The sequence below is a fragment of the Symphalangus syndactylus genome, chromosome 8 (genome assembly GCF_028878055.3).
Source record: "Symphalangus syndactylus isolate Jambi chromosome 8, NHGRI_mSymSyn1-v2.1_pri, whole genome shotgun sequence".
Taxonomy (NCBI): domain Eukaryota; kingdom Metazoa; phylum Chordata; class Mammalia; order Primates; family Hylobatidae; genus Symphalangus; species Symphalangus syndactylus.
This window is the reverse complement of record NC_072430.2, coordinates 51,606,159-51,621,617: the sequence shown is the minus strand read 5'-3', so window position 1 is coordinate 51,621,617 and position 15,459 is coordinate 51,606,159. Positions and strand designations below refer to the sequence as shown.

Here is a 15,459-nt window from a genome sequence, read left to right as displayed (position 1 = left end):
TTCTCTTTCTTTGTTTTACGTCTTCCAAGTTTTAGTATCATCATGATGCTGGCCTCATAGAATCATTTAGGGAGGATTCCCTTACCCTCAATTTTTTTGTAATAGTTTTAGTAGGTATGGTACTAGCTCTTCTTTGTACATCTGGTAGAATTAGGCTGTTTATCTGTCTGGTTCAGGGTTGTTTTTTTTTTTTTTTTGGTTGGTAGGCTATTTATTACTGATTAAATTTTGGAGCTCATTATTGGTCTGTTCAGGGACTCAGTTTCTTCCTGGTTCAGTCATGGGAGGGTGTATATGTTCAGGAATTTATCCATTTTTTTCTAGACTTTCTAGTTCTTGTGCCTAAAGGTGTTCATAATAGTCTGGTTATTTGTATTTCTGTCCAATCTGTAGTAATATCCCCCTTTGTTGTTTTTGATTGTGTTTATTTGGATCTTCTCTTTTTTCTTTATTAGTCTAGCTAGTGGTCTATGAATCTTGTTAATTTTTTCAAATAACAAATTCCTGACTTCATTGATCTTTTGAATGATTTTTTTGGTGTGTGTTTCAGTCTCCTTCAGTTCAGCTTTGATTTTGGTTATTTCTTGTCTTCTGCTAGCTTTGGGATTGATTTGCTCTTGCATCTGTAGTTCTTTTAGTTGTGATATTAGGTTGTTAAATTGAGATCTAATACATATGTATATATGACATATGATACATATGTATATATGTCATATATACATATGTATATAAATGTTATTTTATTTTATTTTTGAGACAGTCTCGCTCTGTTGCCCAGGCTGGAATGCTGTGGCACGATCTTGGCCCACTGCAGCCTCTGCCTCCCAGGTTCAAGCGATTCTCACGCCTCAGCATCATGAATAGCTAGGATTACTGACGTACACCACCACACCCAGCCAATTTTTTATATTTTTAGCAGAGATGGGGTTTCACAATGTTGGCCACTCTGATCTTGAACTCCTGGCCTCAAGTGATCTGCCTGCCTTGGCCTCCCAAAGTGCTGGGATTACAGGTGTGAGGCACTGTGCCCAGCACTTTCTAACTTTTTGCTGAGGGTGTTTAGTGCTATACATTTCTCCCATAGCACTGCCTTAGCTGTGTCCCAGAGATGCTGGGTGTGTTGTATCTTTGTTCTCACTAATGTTAAAGAACTTCTTTGATTTCTGCCTTACTCAGAAGTCATTCAGGAGCAGGTTGTTTTGTTTCCATGTAATTATATGGTTGTGAGTGATTTTCTTAGTCCCGACTTCTATTTTTATTTAGCTGTGTTCTGAGAGAGTAGTTGGTATGATTTCGGCTCTTTTGCATTTGCTGAGAATTGTTTTTTGCCTGACTGTGTGGTCAGTTTTAGAGTATGTGCCATGTGCAGATGAGAAGAATGTATATTCTTTTGTTTTGGGGTAGAGTTCTATAGATGTCTGTCAGATCCATTTGGATCTGTTTGGCCCAGTGTTGAGTTCAGTTCCTAAGTATCTTTGTTAATTTTTTATCTTAATGATCTGTCTAATACTGTTGGTGAGGTGTTGAAGACTCCCACTGTTATTGTGTGGGAGTCTAAGTCTCTTTGAAGGTTCCTAGGAACTTGATTTATGAATCTGGATACTCCTGTGTTGGGTGCATATATATTTAGGATAGTTAGGTCTTCTTGTTGAATTAAACCCTTTACCATTATGTCATGCCCTTTTTTGTCTGTTTTGATCTTTGTTGGCTTAAAATCTGTTTTTTTCTGCTTTCTATTTGGTTGGTAGATTTTTCTCCATCTCTTTATTTTTTAGCCTACGGGTGTCATTGCACGTGAGATGTGTCTCTTGAAGACAGCATACCATTGAGTTGTGCTTCTTTATTTAGCTTGCCGTTCTGTGCCTTTTAATTGGGGCATTTAGACCATTTACATTCAAGGTTAGTATTGATATGTGTGGATTTGATCTTGTTATTGTGTTGTTAGCTGTTTATTATACCTGGTTGTTTGTGTGGTTGCTTTATAGTGTCACTTGGTCTGTGTACTTCAGTGTGTTTTTGTAGCGGTTGCTAATCGTCTTTCCTTTCTATATTTAGTGCTTCTTTAAGGGGCTCTTATAAGGCAAGTCTGGTGGTAATGAATTCCCTCAGCATTTGCTTGTCTGAAAAGGATCTTATTTCTCCTTCACTTATGAAGTTTAGTTTGGCCAGTTATGAAGTTCTTGGTTGGAATATCATTTCTTCAAGAATATTGAATATAGACCCCCAATCTCTTCTGACTTATGAGGTTTCTTCTGAGAGGTCTGCTGTTAGTCTGTTGGGCTTCCTTTTGTAGGTGGCCTGTTCTATCTCTCTAGCTGCCTTTAACATGTTTTCTTTCATTTCAGCCTCATAGAATCTGAAGATTATGTATCCTGGGCATAATCTTGTTGTGAAGTATTTTGCAGGGGTTCCGTGCATTTCCTGTGAATGTTGGCCTCTCTCTGTAGGTTCAGAAAGTTCTCATGGATGATATCCTGAAAGATGTTTTCCAAGTTGCTTCCATTTTCCCCATTTCTTTCAAGGATGCCAATGAGTTATAGGTTTGGTCTCTACATAATCCCATATTTCCTGGAGGTTTTGCTATTCCTTTTTGTTCTTCTTCATCTTCTTCTTCTTCTTTTTTTTTTTTCCTGACTGTCTTATTTCAGAAAGCCAGTCTTCAAGTTCTATGATTTTTTTCCTCAGCTTGGTCTGTTTTGCTTTTAATACTTGAGATTCTTATAGAGGGTTTTTCAGCTCTATCAGATCAGTAATGTTTTTTTCTGTACTGGCTATTTTGTCTTTCAGCCTTGTATCATTTCATTGTGCTTCTTAGCTTGCTTAGATTGGCTTTTAGTATTCTTCTGAATCTTGATGCTCTTTTTTCTTATCCATATTCTGAATTTTATTTCTGTTGTTTCAGCCATGTCAGCCCAGTTAAGAACCCTTGCTGGAGAACTAGTGTAGTTATTGGGAGGAAAGAAGACACTCTAGTTTTTTGAGTTGTTGGAGTTTTTATTATTATTACTATTATTATTATTATTATTATTATTTTTGACGGAGTCTTGCTCTGTTGCCCAGGCTGGAGTGCAGTGGCATGATCTCGGCTCACTGCAAGCTCCGCCTCCCAGGTTCACACCTTTCTCCTGCCTCAGCCTCCTGAGTAGCTGGGACTGCAGTCACCTGCCACCACGCCCGGCTAATTTTTTGTATTTTTAGTAGAGACTGGGTTTCACCGTGTTAGCCAGGATGGTCTCGATCTCCTGACCTCGTGATCCACCCACCTTGGCCTCCCAAACTGCTGGAATTACAGGCATGAGCCACTGTGCCTGGCCGAGTTGTTGGAGTTCTTGCGCTGGTTCTTTCTCATCTTTGTAGGCTAATGTTTCTTCAGTCTTTGAAGTTGCTGTCATAAGAATGGGTGTTTTTTCTTTTATCCTGTTTGACGACCTTGGGGCTTTGATTGTGGTATAACATGGGTTTTGTGAACTGTTGTGCTGGAGTGGCTGAGGTGCCCTCGGACTGCTAGTCACAACACTTTGATATGTGGTGCCAGCCAAAGCACTTCATAGGGTGATGGCAGCGGAATCTATCCTTGTTCGCATGTGCCAGTGGCAGTGGCAGTGGCAGTGCGGCGGGGTGCATGTTCATTGGCTGTAGCAGGGTGTTAGTGGGTGCTTCCCTCCCTGCAGGCATTTGGAGCAGTGAGTTCAGGTCTGACTCTTTAGTCCCCTAGGGCCAAAGTCTCCTATGGGAGCAAGTCGAGCCTAGTGGGTTAGGTGTCCCTGGCTGTGCTTCACTACGGATGCTCCCACACCAAACCCTCTGGGCTCTATCCTTACCACTTCTCGAAGCAGCTTTCCCTGCCAACTCAAGTGTCCATGGTGGTTGAGGGGTCTCCTCCTGCTGGGATTCCAGAGGCCTGTGGCGAGAGTGGTTTGCTCCTTGCCTGTTCAACTCACCTCCTCCGCTGGAGTTGTTGGGGACCGATAATGAGCCTTAGTGTGCGGTAGCCCCTGAAGGGTTTCCAGCTTCCTCTCCAGATCAGCCCCTGTTCTTTCAGTGCCTTCCCTCTGAAGATCTGCTAGAAGTATGTCAATCTCCCTGATGTCCTGGTCCCTCAGTGGAAGAGGTTCCTCCTGGCTGCATCTAGTCGACCATCTATGGCTCCTGGAGCTGAGGACATGAAGCAGTGAATACAGGTCCCCAAGCTCTGGCTGGAGTGAGACAAAGACCCCACCATATCCCTGGAAGTCACTACTGATATCTTTAAAAATTGCTGCTTCTAGGCCAGGCATGGTGGCTCACGCCTGTAATCCCAGTACTTTGGGTGGCCGAGGCAGGTGGATTGCCTGAGGTCAGGAGTTTGAGACCAGCCTGGCCAACATGATGAAACCCTATCTCTACTAAAAATATAAAAATTAAGTGGGTGTGGTGGCATGCGCCTGTAATCCCAGCTATTCAGGAGGCTGAGGCAGGAGAGTCACTTGAACCCTGGAGGCGGAGGTTGGCAGTGAGCCGAGATCGCGCCATTGCACTCCAGCTTGGGTGATAGAGCAAGACTCTGTCTCAAAAAACAAAACAAAGCAAAACAAACACAAAATAATTGCTGCTTCTAGATAAATCCATTGAGTTTGGTGTAGCAAAAAATTGTTCCCCTTTAATTTTCTGCTGGCTGATATAAAATAAAGACATTTAATTATTCAAGATCTTTTAGATATTAACTGTTATTCACTTGTGGGAAAACTCACATTGATACATGGTAGTCACTACATACATTTGCCAAAACTGCTTTTGTTTTTGTTCTAATATGGCTAAAAGAGATGGGTCTACTTGTAGTGTTACCTAGGCAATATGGATGTACACTGTATTTCATCGTTCTAAATTGCTTACCATTGAAATTCATAGATTATGTTTGTTACTTTGGTAGTGTGTTCCCTTGTAACTCTGCCCCTGAAGAGTAATAATCCCTTGGTCAGCCATACCGTGTTTCTTTGATTCATTTGAAGTTGAGAACAGGGGCTTCATCATTAAATAAATCTGTCTGTGAATCTTTGCTCTTCCTGGTTTTGTGATCTTAGGCAAATTAATTAACCTTTTGTGTTTTACCTGATATTAGCATAGTTTAGTAGTTGAGTGGACTCTAGAGCTAGCTTGTAGGGATTTGAATCCTGGCTGTACTACTTGAAAGTATGTACGACTCTGGGCAAATTATTAAATTTTCTGCTTCTTCTTTCTTATCTGTAAATTAAGGATAATATGGGTACTTATTTGTGTACTAATAGAGATAATAGAGAATGTTTATTGAGTGTTTACTGTGTGCCAGATTTAAACCTGGGTAAAAATAACATAATAGCGTTGTTGTGAGGCCTGAATGAATAAAATAAGTAAAACACTTTGTACAGGTTCCTAGTACATTTTCAGCCAATTATGTATAAAATGGGGTTGTGATAATTATAATGAAGCACATATGTCTGTGGAATAAGTATGGATCCAGTGTTTGTGGCAGAAAAAGACCACACTATGTAACTCCATTGATTGGCTAATTGGTGGAGACACACAGAATGAGTCCCAACATTCTGTTAGGTAACTTGTATAAAACATACTAACTTTTCTCTTCCAGATGATGCACAAGATATGGTAGATTCAAGAATCCTATCCAATGATACTTCAAAATTGTAACCTTAGTATACCTCTTGTGTTAAAAGTATTGTTTAGAATTGGCTGCACTCCACAGATGGCCAGGGAAGTAAAAGCACTTATTGGGGATAGCTTTCACACCAGCTGTATTATATTAAAGATATGATATAAAACTTTTCTCAACATCAGTAGTGATTCTGAAGCTGCCAGAAATAGATAGGGAGTCATGATGCCCCTAAAGTTCATTTCCCCTTTCCTCTATAGTAACTGATTTTTGTTTGTTTGTTTTAACTGGGTACATTGATGCCTAGAAGAAAAGATTATTTCCCAGCCATGTGATTAAATTCTGGCAAAAAAGAGATGAAAGCAGAAGTATTATGTGTGTACTTCTAAAAGGCACTGGTTCAGCTGGGAAGGCATCCCTTTTTACCATTCAGTTTTCTTCCGCTTTATTGAAAGTATAATAACTGGAGCATTAACAATCATTCTATACCATGAGGCAATCTTGAAGATGGAAGCCAGGCATCTAGAGTGGTGGAAGAGAAAGCTAGAAGCTTGGGTCCCTGAGGACTTTGTGCAACCATCATCTCTACATCACCTATCTCCAGACTTCTTTTACAAAAGAAAAAAACAAATCTCAATATTGCTTAAGCTATTGCTATGTTGAGATACTCTGTAATGTTCAGAATTGTATCCCTATACCAAGAGGAAGAAGTGTAAATAATAAACCACTGTTGAGATGTAATGGTTTATGTACACAGGAGCATGTGTTGTGTATGGAGAGCTGGAGAGTAGCATAAATAACTAACGAAGTGAAAAGATTGTAGATCTACTTTAATCATGCTGGTGAAACTGGAAAATTGTATTAAAGGAAAATGTGAAACTTTGGAAAAAAGAAAATATATAATCAATGACATTTGTACAACTAGTTATCAAGTCACATTTTGTTGGATATTGGGGATGGTTAAGAAAGCTAGGGGGCACAGATCACTCTGGTGATCTGGTGATCCACACTTTGGAATATAGATTAATGGTTTTTCATATGATTCTTTGTTATGCCATTGTTAAATGTAGTATTTATAACCTTATTTTTTCTGGTAAATCATTATCTTATTAATGACACTTCAAGTGTCTTATCTCAAAATGTTGGATTGGTAAATTTGAAAAAAATGTTAGAAAACATTAGCTATTTCCTGAGGGAGAGGTTGAGCCTTTACAACAAATGTTGATATTCTTTTACTTGTTAATATGAAGATGCGTAATTGTCAGGGTTCTCTAGAGAAACAGTACCAATAGGATATAAATAAATAGATACATAAGAGGAGATTTATCAAAGGATTATAGTCATTCAAGATGTCCCACCATATGCCATCTGCAAGCTGGAGAACAGGAAAGCCAGTGGTGTAAATTAGTCCAAGCTCAAAGGCCAGAAAACCAGGGGAACCCAAGGTCTGAGTATCAGTTCAAGGTGGAAGGCCTTCGGAGGGGATTGCTGCTGGTGGATAAGTCTTGGAGTCTGAAGGCCCAACAATTAGGAGCTCTGATATTTGAGAGCAGGAGGTGAAAGTACCAGCTCAAGAAGAGAGTGAGAATTCACCCATCCTCAACCTTTTTGTTCAATTCAGGTGGTCCTCAAAGGACTGAATGATGCCTGCTCACATTGGTGAGGGCACATGTTCTTTACTCGGTCTGCTGATTCAAATGCTAATCTCTTCTGGGAACACCCTCACTGACACACCAAGAAACAATGTTTTACCAGTGATCTGGGTATCCCTTAACCCAGTCATATTGACATAAAAAATTAACCATTATAAGATATTTTGGTTTTCATTCACAAATCATAAAAAATATTTGTGGTTTTCACTCACAAATATAAAAATAATTGTGGGGTTGCCTGTCCTTGTGTTAAAAGTATACATAGAGGAGATTTTCTAGTTTTCTCTTGCAATTCTTAAAGTCAGCATGTTCTTAATAATAGAAAAAAGCTGCCATTGATTCTGGTTCTGCTACTTACTGGCTTTATGACCTTGGGGAAGTTATTTAAATTCAGCGTACCTTAATTTTCTTCACTGGAAAATGGGGATAATAGTACCTACCTACGTCGTCAGGGTATTGAGAGGATTAAATATTATGATATCTGTGAAGCAATTAGAAAAAGGCCTTGCATTCAGGAAACACTATATAAATGTAATTGTTAGTATTATACTTGATGAGACACCAGCGTAATAGGAATTATTACAGTCATTTTAAAGACAAAGTAATGCAGGTTCAGAGATATCCTGCTTGATTCTTTACTGTCCCATTTCTATATTAGCGGTGCCAGGATTTAGACCTTGTTCTGTCTAACCTTAGAGCCTTTACTTTCCAAGATCTTATACCATCATCCAACATTATCAGATCCCTCTGTGTCCTAACTGTTCACCTAACATATTATGTGTATTTGTCTTTAGCATATCAAACTGAGTCATAGTATCCCACAATGGTTGTACCATAATTTTTTTGTTTCCCTTATTTTGTGAGATATATACTCTATGCCACTAATCTGGCCTACGTGTTAGTGAATTGAATACCAGCCAATGATACCATTATGATATTCTTCATACATGCAGTAGTAAAGATTAGCCTTTAAAGGGCTTTCATGTCTCTTGTATGAAGAGTGCGTGTTTACTGCACTTTTGAATCCCTAGTATTCTGTAGAAACAGTTTTGAATGTGTTTGAATTTGCACCTTTGAATCTATTGTTCTTTAGAAACTGTTCTCTGGAAAGATTGTTGTTTATTCATTATTTGTGTTGTATATGACTAGGAATTTTTTATTTTTTTTTGAGACGGAGTTTTGCTCTTGTTGCCCAGGCTGGAGTGCAGTGGCCCGATATCGGCTCACCACAACCTCTGCTTCCTGGGTTCAAGCGATTATCCAGCCTCAGCCTCCTGAGTAGCTGGGGTTACAGGCATGCGCCACCATGCCCGGCTAATTTTGTATTTTTAGTAGAGATGGGGTTTCACCATGTTGGTCAGGCTGGTCTTGAACTCCTGACCTCAGGTGATCTGCCCGCCTCGGCCTCCCAAAGTGTTGGGATTACAGGTGTGAGCCACTGCACCCGGCCATGACTAGGGTTTTTTTTTTTGCAATCCATTTATCTCTCCTTATAACTATTAAATATCGTGTTTAAGGACCCTGCAGCTTATCAAGAGTTGACTTGAATGCAAGTTATTTCTTCGAAATTACATTTGGACCTATTTCTGAACATCTACTTTTGACATTTTATGCACATGAAAATAAATGAGTAAACATATGAAAATGACTTTGAATCTTAGTTCTAATTCTTCTAAGGCCTGATTTAATTTTTATTTTGCTTAGGATTTTGAGTATAGGTATTAAATAAATATACATTTGGATAATATGTGTGGGCTTATTCAACAAATATTAATAAATAGTTTGCACTGTTTTAGGTGCTATGTATATTCTTAGCTCTCGCTGTACTGATACATACCTTTTAGTATAGGAAATAGATAAATAAGCCAATTTGTGTTGTAATAGAGAATAATGGAGGAGGGTGAGTGTTTTTTTTAAAAAAACATAGAGTGTTGTATGTAGCATTCTTATAGGGTATTATAGTCATTTTTTCATTCTTTCTTGTTTTTAGGGTCCCAGTTTTGTTTTGGAGCCTACCTTCGAATAAATTCTGATTAGTCTAAGCTAGTAATGGGAATCTCATTCCATTTGTCAGTGATTGAGTTTACAACGGACAGGTGAGTCAATCTTGGCTAGGAAGATGTGCAAGTCTTCAGGGGAGACGTCTGTCAGTGGTTTCCTCTCTCTTAAAATGAGACAGATTCCCACTTGTTCTTTTGCACATAATTGCATATGGCTGGAATTGAGGCAGCTAACTTGCTACCAGGAAGAAAGTTAGCTAGAGGACAAAAACGGATATGCTAAGGTAGAATAGAAAGATGAAAAGGGATTTTTCACAGTTTCATTGAACCCCATTGAATTAGCTTTTTTGCTGTTGAGAAACTAAAATTGTCTTATTTTTAAAGTCACCTTGAGTTGCAATTTGTATACAAATTCGTATACAAGTTGCAATCTTGTATCCTAATGTGTCATAATTGATACTGGTTGTCAGAGACTTTTTTTTGGAAAAGAATTACAATTTAAGTAGAGATCTGAATTATAAGAATGAGCCAAAGGTGGAAGGAATAGTAAGAAGAAAGGCTGCATGTTGGGTAAGAACTTGTCATATTCCAGAAACTGGCAGAAGGCTGATCTACTTGGTTTCTAAGCAAGGGAAAGATAATAACTAATATTTATAAATTGTTTTGCTGTGTACAAATCACTTTTATGCATATTATCATAATCTTCACAATTATATGAGTTTCTACGATTATGACTCCTACTTTATAGCAGGGTAAACTGTCCATATGTGATTGATTTGAAATGGTTGCTCTTTCTAATATTAACACATCATGGTGCCAATCAAGTATATATTATTTATGTACATACACACACACAATCAGAGAAAATGGTGATATATATACATTTCATTTGAATTTATTAGTATTACCATTTTTCAGCAGTATTAATTTATTTACGGCTGAAGGTACAGATGGCAAGTCCAGATTTCTAGACCCATTGGAGTAGTTAATTGTATCAGTAAACACAGCCTGGTGTGTTATTGTGTGTAATTGTTAAGGTGAGTGAGATATTCTTGATAAGAACCTTATAAATGTGATTATGTGTTTGTACTTTATAACTAGGAAGATTAATTTCTAAGATATTGGCTGATTTCAGTGAATTAATATTTTGTATTCATGTATTTATGATGCTGGCATTTTAAATTCATATGTGTATACTATGACACTACTGATAAGAAATATGAAGTATGATAGATGAGTATAAGTAATGAATGAAAATCAAATTTTATAATCTTGGTAGGAGTTATATGAAAATTTTCTTTTCTCTCTCCTGCCCTGCCCTCTTTTCCTCCCCGTCTTACCCTCTTCTTCTCTCTTTTCATCCTCTCCTCTTTCTTCCCCTCCCTTCCGCCCCTTTTTCTTTTGTTTTCTTCATTTCAGTTTAGTTGGTTTTACCAAATGCTTTTACATAGAGTAAAAATTTATTTCAGCTAGCATTAAAGGACCATTTTAATTTATAATACTATTTTTACTTGTTCCTTTCTACTTCTTTCTTATGTTAATAAACACATCATTTATAAATTACCCTTTTCCCATATAGGGAGCAAAGCAATAAGAAAGACTTTAGTAAATTCTGTAACAATATTTAATTGAAAAATGAATTGCGATCAAAGGAGAAGATATTTAAAAAATAGAGTCTTGGGCACATATTAATCCTGAATTGGATTGGATTATATATGTACTATATATGGCTCTTAAAATGTTTGTACATTATAATTGATAATTAGCTTTTCTTTAAAAGTTTTATTTATAATTATCAACTTGAAAAATTTTTGTTTTCTAGTAGTTTGTTAGTGAAGAAAATGAGTTTAAAATATGTCAGGCTCAATCTGTTACCTTGTAACAGTCATTCGTTAAATTTGCTAAATAAATGACTTCACTTTTCTGTTAAATTTTTCAGTTTATTCTATTATATTGAATTACTTCAAGAAACACTTTGTAATAATGATTTTGGTTTTTACTCTTTTCAGTTGTTAAAAAAGTAAATTGATAACTCTTATAACTGCAGTGTATATTGTAATTTAGGAAATCACTATTTGAGTAATTTATAATGATTCCTTTTATTCTGAGAAAAGGTTAGGTTACTAAGAAGGTTCAGTACAATTTCTCTGGTTTGTTAATTATGTTACTAGTTATTTAAGTTGATTCTTACTGTCTGAAATTTGTGAAAAACATAGTTTTCACATTAACATTTGGAAAGTTGATTACATCTATATAATAAATACTGTTGAAATTTTTTTCATTAAAAGTAAGAATGTACTAGATGATTTGCTGAAAACATCTGTCTCATTGAAACTTAAATGCAAGGACATAATTTAGGCATTTAGTGAAATAACAACTTTTAATTACTGACATTTTCAATTATAGTCACAAAATAGGGGTAATTAAAACTTTCTCTTAAAATTTTTGTCAACCTTATTAGAACATAATTTACATCAGTGAACCCATATTAAGTATACAGTTAGATGATATTTCTTAAATCTATATCCTCATGTAACTGTCATTTCTTAATCAGTCATCTTCGTACTTGCTGGCAAGTACTAGTCTGATTTCCATCACTATCTGTTAGTTTCTTTGTTGTAGAACTTCATAATTTTATGAATTTAAGTTTTTAAGTCATTAGGCTATTCAAGTAAGCTATTCTTTATTGAGCTGCAGTAGTTTGTTTCTTTTAGGGAATCTGTCCATTTCAGGTATGACTTCATATTTATTGACCGAAAATAGTCATACACTATGTATTTTTTTGTCCCTGGCATTTTTTGTCAGGCATGTTTTTGAGATTTAGCCATATTGTGTATACTGATAGTTTTTTTTTTTTTTTTAACTGATAAACAGTTTTCCATTGTATGAATGTGCCATAATTTGTTTATCTGTTCACCTTCTTGAAGACGCCTGGATTGTTTCAAATGTTTGGCTGTTGTAAATAAATACAGTGACTGAATACTCATGTACAAGTCTTTGTATGGACATACATCTTAAGTTCCTTTGTAAATACCTGAATAGAATTGTTGAGGTATATGGTAAGTATATATTTGCAAGAAATTTACAAGCTGTTTATTTTTCTTTTTCCATTTTCTAGAACTCTTTGTGTAGAATTGTTGTTATATCTACCATGTTATATAAATGGTAGAATTCACACATAAAGCAATATGGGCCTAGAGTTTTCTTCATGGGAAGATTTACAGATACGCATTCAACTTCCTTAAGCTTTAAGTTTTTAAGTCATTAGGCTATTCAAGTAATCTATTCTTTATTGAGCTTCAGTAGTTTGTTTCTTTTAGGAAATCTGTCCATTTCAGGTATGACTTCATATTTATTGACCGAAAATTATTTGTAATATTTCCTTATTACTCTTTTGTAGTATCTGTAGTGATACTACAGATAGTGCCTCTTTCATTCCTAATATTAGCAACTTATGTTTTTTTTTTTTTTCCGGCTTGTGTCCTTATGCCCTTGATTATTCCAACTGGAAGATTTTTAATTTTATTGATCACTTCAGGGAACCCATTTTTTTGTTTTCATTGATTTTTCTTTGTTGTTTATCTGTTTTATACTACATTCATAGAGCTTACACTGTGAACCTTTTACGTATTTCACCAAACTTTCAAATACTTTTATACCTCTTGAGGTATAATATAGGGACTTTAAAACAGTGTCCTTCCTTTTTTCTGCTTTTTATGTTTTGTGTAAGTATTGTCATATATTTTACTATTGTGTGTGTTGTAAACCCCATAATCCTTTGTTATTATTTTAGCTTTGAGTCAAATTTATTTTGAAAGAAATTAGAAATGAGGAGGGGCAGGGTGGAAAAAAGAGAAATTAGAAATGAGAAAAAATTTTATTTATATTTACCTGTATATTTAACATGTCTGTTTAAATCCATCATTTACATTCAAGTTTCTATCTACAATCATTTCTTTCAGCCTGAAAAGTATCTTTTTAAATATATCTTGTAGTATGTATCAGCTGGCAGCAAGTTCTTTCCATTTTTTGTTTTCCAAAAATATACTTATTTTGCATTTATCTTTTAAAAGCTTTCTGTTTCAGAATAATTTTAGAATTTTAGAAAATTAGCAAAGAGAGTACAGTCACTGTATACTCTTTGCCCATGTTCCCCTAATGTTAACATCTTATGTAGCCATGGTACATTCGTCTAAACTAATAAATTAACAGTAGTGAAATACTCTAAACTACAGACTACGTTTGGATTTCAGCAGTTTTTCCATGGTGTCCCTGCCCTGTTCCAAGATTCAATTCAGGATACCACAGTACATTCAGTCATTATGTCTCCTTAGACTTCTCTAATCTATGGCAATTTCTCAGTTGTTTGTTTTTATGACTTTAATAGTTCAATACTTTTGAAGAGTACTGGTTGGGTATTTTGTTGAATGTCTCCAAATGAGGATTTGTCTGATATTTGCTTTTATTATTAGACTGGATTCATGGTTTTGGAGGATGAGTACCACAGAATTGATATGTCCTTTTTAAATATCATTTAGAATAGTTTCATCATCATTTAGAATAGTTTCATCACATTTGTCTGATATTTTCTTTTATTATTAGACTGGATTCATGGTTTTAGAGGATGAGTACTACAGAATTGATGTGTCCTTTTTTAGTATCATTTAGAATAGTTTCATCAGTATAAAAATTACTCTTGAAGGGACTTTATAATCATCCCCTCCTTCTACTTTCAACTCTTGGGAAGTACTGAACTATTTTTCAACCTATAGTTTTTCCCTTTCTATAATGTCATGTAAATGAAGCACACAATATGTAGTCTTTGGTTTTGTCTTCCTTCACTTAGTTAGCAACATACATTTAAGATTCATTTTGTTGAGTGAATCAATGGCTTATTTCTTTTTATTACTAACTAGTATTCCTTTGTTTTCTATGTATCATGTTTGTTAATCTGTTCACCTGTTTGAAAGCCATCTTGATTTTTTTTTTGCAGTTTTTTGTCTGTTATGAATAAAGCTGCTGCAAACATTTGAGATTAATTTTTTGTGGAAAAATATGCTTTCGTTTTTCTTGGGTGGATTAACTTTGAAACCTCAAACTAAAACTTCTTAAAGAACCTATAGGAGAAAATATTTGGGACTTTGGGTTTGGCATTGAATTTATAGACATAGTACCAAAGCGACAGTCTATAAAAGAAAAGAAGTCAGCATATTGTATTATATTTAAAAAATTTAAAAATTTTGCTGTGCAAGACACTTTTAAGAGAATAAAAAGATAAGCCACAGACTGGGAGAAAATATTTGAAAATCATATATTTGACAAAAGACTTATGTTCAGAATATATAAAGAACTCAAGTCTCAGCAGTAAGAAAACAAGCAATCTAAAAAATGGGCGAAAGATCTCAAAAGACACTTTACCAGAGAAGATATACGGATACAAGATAAGCACATGAAAAGATGGCCAGATGTTCAGTGTCATTTGTTACTAGAAAAATACACATTGAAACCACACTTTGATACCACTACACAGCTACCAGAATTGCCTTTAAACAAACTGACAATACCAAATGCTAGGGAGATTGTGGATCAACAGGAGTTCTTATTCATTGCTTCTGACAACTCAGAATGGTGCAGCCACTTTGGAATAGTTTGGCATTTTCTTGTAAACATACATTTTTCGTGTGACCCAGCAATCCTACTCCTAGCTATTTGACCCAAGTTAGCTGAAAGTTCACATTCACAGAAACCTACTTTTATATTTGAATATATTTTTACTGAATAACAAAGTATAGTTTTGTCATTTCCTTTTTTTTCAGCATTTAAAAAAGATGTTGTCCCATTGTCTTACTAGATTGTATTTTTTTCTGATTAGAAGCCCCCTGCACTTCTTTGTTACCATGTATGTATTGTTTACCCCCAATCTTGTGGCTGTTTTACCTCTAAATTATGGTTTTATTTGTATTTAAAAATAGATTGGAAATTCTATATATACCCATGGTTAAACATATTTTCAATGTACATTACTTCAAATTTGATGATAAATTTTGTTCTGAGAAGTCCTTTTCCGAAGCCAAACTCAAAAATAGGGAAGTGCTTACAGATTTCCAACTGGCCCCAAAATGGTTATTGTAAATGGCTTTTTGCTTAACTAATGATGATGGATGACTTTCATTTGCCTTTTATC

The 15,459-nt window shown here is 35.6% G+C and overlaps 1 protein-coding gene across 50 annotated transcripts in view; it reads left to right on the top strand.

The window, feature by feature from the left end:
* Positions 1 to 15,459, top strand: part of FUT8 (fucosyltransferase 8) — a 464,407-nt gene that overhangs the window by 259,047 nt on the left and 189,901 nt on the right. For 23 of the 50 annotated variants that reach the window (XM_063644475.1, XM_063644485.1, XM_063644495.1 and 20 more), the window contains one exon: positions 9,266 to 9,371. The exons of the other annotated variants lie outside the window; for them this stretch is intronic. The gene's annotated coding sequence lies outside the window, so the exon portion shown is untranslated. The remainder of the gene's footprint in view (positions 1 to 9,265; positions 9,372 to 15,459) is intronic. 50 annotated transcript variants of the gene reach the window in all.